At 32.7% G+C, this 10,887-nt stretch overlaps 1 pseudogene; it reads right to left on the bottom strand.

Annotated features, from left to right (window-relative positions):
* The window catches only part of LOC25488934 (uncharacterized), a 67,107-nt pseudogene that overhangs the window by 40,144 nt on the left and 16,076 nt on the right, over nt 1-10,887 (bottom strand).

Genomic DNA, 10,887 nt, shown 5'->3' on the forward strand with positions numbered 1-10,887 from the left:
CTTGTGTCCGATTTAAATTAGTTCTTGTCTACTCTTAATGCTTTTTAAAAAGAGATCTTCGAGTCGTAATCTTGAAAATTGATCCATAGATTAAAATTAGGATTGACAACCCGATATTCTTTATCCATTTATGGCTGTTCTAATTACGTATTTCATAATTATGTAATTGAAATTCAAGTTTGTATTCTAAAGTTTTTTACTCTCTTCTTTGGGGAACGCCGAAGTATAACCAGGTAAACTAGGTTAACTCGGAAAATATGTTGTCGTAAGATGTTTTAATCGAGTTTTTAAATATTATTTTCAGTAAATCATGAGTAGACACTACATAACCGATTGTTTTCTAAATTAATTTCCAACAAAGATGAAGGTGGGATTCAAGGATTCCCTAATCACCGTTATTTATCTAAAATCACAAATCTAATCTTGCATTGGTCAGGGGAATTCAAGCCTTCAATTCTATTCACGTTTTTTATTTCATTCTTTTGAATAAGTTTTACTAATAACTAAGTTGACGACAATCCCTATGGAGAACGATAAATTTACTACTTTATTACTTGTTACAAATTTGGTATACTTGCAAATTTCATCCAACTAGAGTTAAAAAGCGGGTGTAGAAAAATCACAATCAGAATTTTAATAAGCTTATGTTTTCTGATCTTTCTGAGTAAACAGAGACTAAAGCTCATTTTCCAATTCTCAAGAGGAGGGGAGTCATTTTCTTGTTGGAAGTCGGTAAAAACATAACAGGAAACAGTTGATGGGATTAGGAGTGCCAAGATACACTCAATTGGCGATGGCAGTAGGGGGGGTAAAGTGAGGGGCCCATAGCCGATAAATTAGAGGAATTACAAGATATTGAGGTACTACAAGAGGATAGTAGGAAGAGGATGGAGGGTTATTTATTAATTATAGGGTGCTCCTTTAATGTGCATAAATTAGGGGTCATGTGAATTAAAAGAAGGTTAAGGAGTTGATTCTCGAATAGTGTGAATTTTATGTCAATTCAAGAAACTAAATTTGAAGTAGTAACAAATAGCTTGTGTTAGAATATTTGGTGGAATGACGATTTTTTCGTGGATGTACCTTCTATCTGAAGGAAATAGTGGGGGAATTCTATTCATACAGTGAAAATAGAATTCTAATATCCTTTTTTATTTTTTGGAGAAGGTTTTGTGGGGGTTTGTTTGGAACATGGAGTTTTCAAAAAGATGAATTTTGTAGTTAATATTTATTCCATGTGTGATTTATTGGCAAAGAGGTTGTGGGATACGTTAGTGGAGGTGCAGGGTGGTTTGGGGGATGGTGTGTGGTGCTTTCTTGGAAATTTTAATACATTTTGAAAATAATTAGAGGTGGCGGATGCTAACATTTTGGTGAGGAAGTTTACTTGGTATCACAAATGGAAGGGCCATGAGTCGAATATAAAGAATGCTTATTTAGGAAGAATGGGTCCTACAATGGGGGAATGTTAAGCTTTGGATTCTACCAAGAGACGTGTCATATTATCATTCGTTAGTCCTATAGGGTTGTGAGGTTGATTAGGGCTCACAATCATTTCATTTTAATAACTTTTGGCTTGAAAATCGAAAGTTCAAAAAGGTGGTCGAAGAAGCTTGGAGGAGTCAAAGATCTAATGGCAGGATGAGAGTGGTTTTGAAGTCAAATCTTAAGGGTTTAAAATTGGAAATTAAAGATTTGAGTAAGAGAGGATACGAGACTATGAAGGTGAAGATAGAAAAGTAATTGGAAGACATAGCGGAGTTGGATGTAAAGGGGAAGAAGAGGAATTAAATACCGAAGAGGTTGAAATTAGAAAGTGAAAGCTTGTAGAATTTGTGAAGACTTTTGAAGATCAAGAATACCAGCATGGTTTACAGGGCGGGGGAAACTTGGCTCAAACAAGTTGATGCAAATTCAAAATACTTTCATAGTTGTGTTCAAGCTAGAGCTCATCAAAATTTGATAAACGAGTTAAAAGTGACGAGGTTTGGGCTGTAAATCCTAGTGATTTGAGGAGAGGGTCGTGGTGGAGTACTGTCAAAGATGTGACGGAAAGTGATGGGAATAAGAGCGCAAGTCCGGGTTATTTTAATTTTGCTATTTTCAAGGAGTTTTGATATTTATTTAAGAACAAGATACACATTTTGTTTGATTAATTTGATGGTAATGTGAGGCTTCCAAAGAGTTTTTTGCCATACTTTGTGGCCTTGGCTCCAAAGGTAAAGTCTCCCTTCACTTTGAAAGAGTTTTGGTATATATATTTTTTTGGGAGTTTGTATAAGCTTCTTTCCAAAGTTTTGGTGGCAAGGTTTTCCAGGGTTATGAATGATATTAAATCCAAATCGGCTTTTTTTAAAGGTCGTAATTTAGTGGATGGGGTCATAAGTATTAATGAGGTGGTGGACTTAGCTAAAAGGAGGAAACACGAGTGTTTGATTATTTAGGTGAAATTTGAGAAGGCTTACGATTCGATAAATTGCGGTTTCTTGGAGTATTTGATGAGGAGAGTGAGGTCGTGTGAGAAATGGGTGGAATGAATGAAGGCTTGTGTTTTTGGGGGTACTGCGCCTATCCTAGTCATTAGAATTCCCATAGAGGAGATTAATATTCAAAGGGGTCTCAAACAAGGAGACCCATTGAGACCTTTTTTGTGTCTTCTAGTGGCCGAAGGCTTTAGTGGGTTGATGGAAAATGCGGTGAAGCGGAATTTGTTTAAAGGCTTTAAATTTTTTACTAGTGGAATTATCTCTCATCTTCAATATGTCGAATCGATGACACTTTTGTGTAGGCGAGGAAAAGGTGGAAAATATTTGGATACTAAATACTTTTTTCAGAGTCTTAGAGATGGTGTCATGTTTTAAAGTCAATTTTTCCAAGAGTTGTTTGATGGTAGTTAATGTGCAATGAATTTTTCTGGAGATGGCATGTAGTTTTTTGAATTGCAAGTAAGGTTCCATATACCGTTTTTCTTTTTCAGTCTTCCGATTGGTGCAAATCCAAGAAAATTGGCCAGTTGGGAACCGTTCTTGGATCAATTAATGAGGAATTTAAATTCATGGGGGAACAAATATGTGAGTTTAGGTACCTATTTTCTACCTATTTAGGTGAGCGGTAAAGATTGTTGGGTTAGTTGGAGGAAAGTGTGTCAACCAAAAGATGAAAAAGGGTTTGGGAGTTAAAAACTTGAGGGTGGTTAATTTGAACCTTTTAGTAAAATGGAGATGGAGGTTAATCCAATATGGTAAGCCGTTGTGGAAATAATTCCTCTAAGTTAAATATGGGGAGAATATTGGTAACTTGGTGGTAGAGGGTGGAAAGAAGGATATAATGCCTTTAGAAGAGGTGGTGGGATCAAATTGGTGTAACAATAATTTAAAAGGTTTTCTACTTTTCACCGGGTTTTCTAGACTTTTCTTAATTTAAAATCAAAGGGAGACTAAGGTGGGAGAAATTTTGGAGAATTGTGAAATAGGAGGAACGTGGTGGTTAATTTGTTGGAGAACTCCGTTTGTGTGGGGATGTGAATAAATTAATAATCTTCTTGCTACCATTAATAGTTTTAGAGGCGTGGAGGTGGAGGATAAATGGTTATGGAGTCCGGAGGAGGATTGTGAGTTCTCGGTTAGCTCGATTTACAAGGTTTTAGAGGATGTGTTGCTTCTCGATGGATGTTTGAATGGTATGGAGAAACAAGTGTTTGAGTTCATTTGGAGGAGCCCAGCTCTCTCAAAAGTTGTACCTTTCTCTTGGATTATGCTACTTGAACTTATTACTACTTCAACTCACCTCGTTTTACTTTGTAACCTATTGGATAAGGTTTGACAAAAGGTGATGAGATGGATGGATTTCACTTGTTGGTTGGATAAGACTAAGAAGCAGAGATTAAAAAGGGGCAGTGGTTAATTTGACATGTTGTCATTTAGGTAATTTGGAGGTCAAGAAATGATAGGATTTACAACAATCGGGTTAATAAGGTTGAAGGAATGGTGGATGAAATAAAGTGTTATCTATATGATGGAGCTTGATTTGAATGAAAATTATGTCATATCAGTGTGCTGAAATAGATGAATGTGGTTTTTTGTTGTGTGTTGATGGTGTTGCGTTTCTGTTTCCTATTTGTCTGTCGGAGTTGAAATCGTGAATGGGGGAAATATTGATTGTTGGTGGTTAAATGTTCAAGGGATTTGGCACTTTTGCATTTGGGTGGGGGGGGGGGGGGGGGGGGGGGGTGGCGGCTTGTATGGGTCTGTTTTCGTCCTCTTAATCGCTTGGGGTTTTCCTCGTATGTTTTGTTTGAGAAAACCACAAGAAAAGACGTGTTAATGAAATAAAAGGAATATGACTGTGTTTTTCCTCGACGACAATGATTAATGGAAGCACATATAGAACAATATTCCTAGAATATGCTTGTTGAAGATTTGCATGAGCAAACAAACCTATTTATTCTTTTCTTTATTTTTTTTCTTTGTTTACAAATCATAATAAATGGGTTTCAACTTGATAGAAATAAATCACAGATTCCCGATCTGGAATTGAAGAGAAAAAAAATTAAGGGTCTATAATTTAGAAAACCAAACTAGGTTTGGACTTGTTATTTGGATTTGATAAAAAAAAAAAAAATACGTGGTGGCTGCTTATCGTGAGTTGAAGAAACAAGGGGTTAAAAATGAACATGCAATGAAGATTGAAGGGATTGAGAATCACTAGTGTGCACGTTAAAACTGTAATGACTAATTTAATGTCAGCTGTTGATTTGAATCGGATGGTTATTAATTTTTCTTCTCATCTCTCGAAATAAATATTGCTCACACTTTATATGCTTTATATATATATACAAATATTAGCCATAGTAGTTAGTTAATACTATTTTTTTCTTTTTACAATTATTTTCTTGTATTTTTAAGGCTAGAAATGTAGTAAGCACATTGCATCTTGTTAGATACAGATATTAGTCATACTTGTTAGTTATACTATTTTTTTTTTTAAGCTAGTTAGTTAGACTAGTTAATAGTTCTCAATGACTATATAAGTTTCACTGTACTTTTTCTTTTTTTAAGAAAGGTTCACTGTACTAAATATGATCATATGAGAACAGCATATATATATATATATATATATATATATATATATATATATATATAATCTCTTATTCTATGTTTCTAAATAAAATCTACGGCAGTAAAAACTAAAAAGTAAATAGATAAACGCAACCATATGGATATTCTTCTTACCTCGGTTTCCGTACATTCAGTGCATGCTCAAGTCTTATGAATAATTTTCCACTTTTTATAATCTACAAAAAGAATAAGGTATTGAAGTTCAACGGTAATGAAAAGCAACGGAGAATTTAACATTTGTAGTTGTAAAGAAGAAGAATATTTGAAAATCTTTCACAAAAAAAAAAAAAAAAAAGCTTAAAAAATTACGATTTCTGGAAAATTCGTGCATGCAGATATTTCTTGAAACACAAGACTCAAAAATCTGGAATACGGTCAGAATGGTCCTCACATTCCTGTTACCGTTGTAAATGGTACAAGTACACTAAAACCAAAAACATCGTGAGATGATGATGATCATAAAAATGTCCTATATGACAAAAAGGCCAAAAGTATTCTTGCATCTGCTCGGAAGATGGATGAATTATTTAGAATTTCATATTTTAAGATTGCCACAGAAATATGAGATACTTTTGAAACCACAGAAATATGGACTTACACTATAAGAAAAACTACATTTTGCGAATTTTAAAATGGCTGATTGCGACTGTTAGAAAGTCATAAATGTACAATTGTGATTGTTCCTCAATAGGCGCGGATGTTGGGGTCGCAAGTGTCTCTTGTGACCCTTCATAGAATAGTCGAACCAAACACAATAGGTGTTGCGACGGTTGCTAACTGTTGCAAATGTCTAATTAAAAATATATAATTTAATATGCTGCGACTGTTTGAACAATCGCAAATGTATAATTTTTTTTTTTTAAAGTCACAAATTTATTTATTTTTGAAATTGAGCAATATATAAAACCAGATTCACCACAAATTCATTTCCATACTTAGCATGCAAGACTAGACTCCATTGATAATCATCTTCAGCTAACAACCGCCACATCCTAGCAAATTAATGAATATAACTCGACCTCCTAAACTCACATAGCTATTCCGCCACGAATGCAACCTATCAATAACATTTACCATGAGATTTCAAGTTATAACTCTTCTGGGATTTTCCCACAATGGAAGCCCCAAATAAGTGGTAAACGATTGGGTACATTGGAAGAAATTATATTCCCCTTCTCCAAAAAAAGTACTACTTGCATTCACACTCAAAGATTTTTCACACAAGCCTCCCCAACAAAGATTGTATTGTGAGCATATTAAAGATGTGAAACCACAATTTTTGAATTCGCCACCTTAAATACTTTTAAGTAGTCTAGAGACATTGTCTTATTCATAAGAGTATCAAGATGAACTAAAAAGGGGCCAAACGGGTCATAGAGTTTATATTTTTCATTTAAATTTTTAAAGGTTTTAAAAAAGAGATAATTCTTTCTAAGCAACGTATTAGAATGTGTCATAGAGTTTATATAGAACGAGGGAGTAATAAATTTTGGTGTGGTGGGGGAAAAAAATACAACATCTTAAGAGCTGGCTGCAAATAATTTTTTACATTTTTATGGTCCAAAAGAAAAAGAAGGGATGGTATAAGTAAAGCAACAATTTGATAAATTACATTTTTTAATAAAGAAGACAAGCATATGATTGTTTGTTTCCTTATTTCAAACGTATGAACAATTCTTTCCCTTTTCCAATCTGAAATTCAAGTTCTGCAGTGAGCAAAAACAGCAGAGATTATGTAACAACTTTTTTCTTTCGTTTTTGATTTCGTACAACTGATTTTTTCTTTATAAAAATAATTCTTGTACAGACAAATTTATACTCCAAAAAAAATAAGAACCGATGGAATAAAGTTAAATATAAATCTTTTAAGCAACCTCCTTAGTATATTATTACAAGACGTAAAGTACATTACAAAGATAAGAAAAGAATCAAATTACAGTTGGTGAAAATATGAGCTGGTTTTCCTTTTATGCATTTGTAATTTATGTTTACTTTCTCTGAGTTAGTGTTACAGTTTGTTTGAATCGTTGGCCTTTAATTAATTTATGCTTTTGTTGTAATTTGTCATCATTAATGTAATATTTTATTTTATGACCGTATTAACCACAACTTTTGTTTCATCACACCTAATATTGAAACTTGACACGTGCAACTGAATAATTAGACTTAATTGGTCAATGAACTTCACCAAAAGACGAGTCATTCGGAAGAACCCGAGTCAAAGAGCATTTTACGACTACCTAGATTATAATTAAATTAATTAAGTACGTGGTTATAATTTAATATTTAACTGTTAATTGTTAGCCTTTAAGAAAAAAAATAATATAAATTTTTAAGTTTGAGGGGCATTTTGCGCATAAGTGAAAAACTTTAGGGGGTATTTGCAAAACGTCATGTTCACTAACAGAAAAATTTGACGGAGGAGGTAAATTGATTAACGTTGTGCAATTTCATGAGGATAATTGAAGTTTTTTTAATTTCAGAGGATAATTGATGAAACTTACAATTACATTACCTATTTGCTCAATCTTTAACCATTGCGGACACTGGTTAGCAAAACCCTTGAATTTTAAACTAATAGCCACACTCGATAAACAACATTGAAAATGCAAATTAAATTGATTGGCGAGTACTAGGCTTTTATTTTCCTCCGTCTTAGGCTTCTGCTTTTATAGATGAACTCTTCCTCTATTGTTTACAACCAAATGATGTGGGACATAATATGCTATTATGCGTGTTTCTAATATTGCTATTAGGTATTGTATACTTCAACTAGAGCACACATGTTGCTGCTACTTTTAAGAATTTTTACTTGTTAAATTGTTTGTTTTAAATAGTCGCATAAAAAAATGTTAAATAGTTAATCAAATTAATAGTAGTTTTTTTTAAATTGTTAAATTAATACCTCCTGTATTAATTAATACTTGTTAAATTGTTGCTGCTACTTCAACGTACATCAATACTAGAATACTAGAATTTAAAATATAAAGTCAGTTATTAAAATTTCAAAATGAAAAAAATTAAGTATTATATATAAAGTTAATCAAGTCAACTCTTGAACTAAACAAGTTGAATTATATATAGCTCAATTTCAGCTCATTTAGTTAACGAACTTAATTTTCAGTTCAAATTCAACTCATTTAGTTCATGAAACAAATTCAACGAATTAATTATCAAATCGAGTCTCGAACTCTATTCGAGTTGGCTCAGTTCATTGTAAGTCCAAATTATTGCAAATTTATGTCACCTAATAAGAATGACTTTAATTTGGTTAAAAATTTACGGGTATTAAAAAAAGTATAGTAACAGTAAATTTGTCAAAAATAAGTTGTATTACTTTTACTTATTTATCTTTATAATTTAAGTAGTACATAGGTCCTATTTATATACTCATTCAATTCAATGCAGTCACGCCTCGAATCGCCCATATGTTTACTTGTCTATTCAATGAAACTTAAAGAAGCTAATTAAGCATGTGAATATACCCTTAAGCTCGGGTGATTCGAGGCACATGAATACATTAAGACCAATTACGCAATTAATCTAACACTCAATCCCTATATGAGGATTCAAGTTATTTTTCAATGAAACTTATTACGTAGCCACACTCCTCCTTGACAATTTTTCCCACAGATATACACTTATTCCTTACAATGACACTCTTAGCATACAAAACAACTTGATTCACCAATACCACTTCTTTTTACTATTTTATTGTTCTTTGTCAATAAAAACGGATAAATGGCCTCGTTAATGTCCCTCTATTCTTGATGTTGGGAAGTATAAGAACAGTTTTGCCAAAAAAAGAACTTTCAAAATTGTTTTTTCATTTGTTTATCACAAAGGAATGGTGCGTGAATTTGTTTCTAAACTAATTATACTTTTTTCTACCAAATTATACTGCTTTTTTAATAAAATAGTGCTACTTGAAATCTCCACTTTTATACTTTTTAATAAAGTGATGTTCAACTGCTTTTCAGGGATTTGGTATGTTGTTCCCAAAAACATATCACCATGTTTCATGCCTTGAAACATCACCATGGTATATTAATCTGCAATTTTTAATGTTTATGATATCTGCCACAAACATATCACCATGTTTCATGCCTTGAACACACTTTGATTTCATATGCATATGTTTGACTACTGTTGGATGACAAATTTATATATTTTGAAAAGGTAAAAGAGTCAAACACCCGTGTTGTGATGAAATGAAGAAGTAACGAAAGATCCAAATTGGAACATGAAGCTCTTCAACATCAACTGATGTTCAACGAAAGGAAAAAGACGTGTTAAGGAAACATACGTTTGACAATCAGTCAGCTGTAGAAAATGTACAATTGCAATGTAACTCTGTAATACTAAGGACCACTTGATTTCAGAAATCCATGTCTAACTGAAACGACGTCGATTATCTTTGTTTCAAGTATGCCACTTGTTTTTTATGTCAGTTTAACTTTAGTTTCATTTCAATTTCAATGTTTATGTTATCTGCAACTTTAATTTCAAATATTTAAGTTTCACTTATTTTCTTCTCATTGATATTTATCAATCATGTCATCTTTATCTTCTGCAGTTTAAGCTTTGTGTATTTTCTGCATTGTTACGTCTCGTGAAACTTTTAATTCATGTATCATAATTAAAAACACATTTGAAGGACTATTATATTTTAGGGTAGATAAGACGAGCAAATCGCCATAAGAGAATCTAAATCCCATTATTTTCACTTTATCTCTTTTCCCGCCAAATCATAAAAAATGCTTAAATGTTGTCTTGGTTCTCCTATTTTAAAAAAACTGAAATTTTGGTTCATTTATTTTTAATTACGCAATTTTAGTTTCCTATTTCAGAATTCTTAACCAACACATAATTTTGACAATTCAATTAGATGACTGACAATTCACTTCAAGTCTTTTTTATCATTTCAATTGATCTTCTTTTGATTTTGTATGATCACGATTTATTTTAATACCATATTGTTAAAAACTCTTAGCAATTAGACTATTCGTTTTCATGTCAAATCACCTAATTAATTCTCACGTCATCAAATCGGAAGTATCTAAATTGCAATTATGCAATAATACGGGGACCAAAACTCATTTTCGGCAAACAAAAAATTCTTTTATTGATTCAAATTATGAAAAACTCAAGAGAGAATCACTGAAACCAAATCCAGTGTTTATGGTTGGATCATGATAGATATTTCCATTCCTTAACTTCTTCTTTTCGTGCACCTCTCTTTTATACATGCTCTCTGCAAGGCTTCTGAAACGGTGGTGCTACTTTGAGCGGTGTTGCTAGCAGAAACAAATTCGAAGGAAACATTCTTTAGGACGTTCGAGCTGAAATTGGAAGATCAATGCCGTAACATTCTTGATCCTCTGACCGCAGCGGTTGCCGGATTCGATGAAGACTGAAGTAAAGTTCATATCTTTTTAGCTTTATAATATGCACAATGATGTGGCAGTATATTACATTATATGCATTTGGGATTTGAAGGAAACTGAGATGCAATAGAAGAGGGTCGTGATTTGGAATCGACTGATTTTGAATGATTTGATGATGTTATTGTCTTGGCATTAGCCGATGACGGTCCCTTTTCAACACTTATTTCGTTGACCTGCTTAAAATAAAAAGGATGTTTAAGATTGTAGTATAATTCAATTCTTGCTTTGAAAAAGAGTCAAAAAGAATACAAACAAATTGAGAGAGAATGTATTTTGTTTAGGAGCGACTAATTGTATAGGTAGCTCATTCCTTTCTGTTTCTG

The sequence above is a fragment of the Medicago truncatula genome, chromosome 3 (genome assembly GCF_003473485.1).
Source record: "Medicago truncatula cultivar Jemalong A17 chromosome 3, MtrunA17r5.0-ANR, whole genome shotgun sequence".
Lineage (NCBI taxonomy): Eukaryota > Viridiplantae > Streptophyta > Magnoliopsida > Fabales > Fabaceae > Medicago > Medicago truncatula.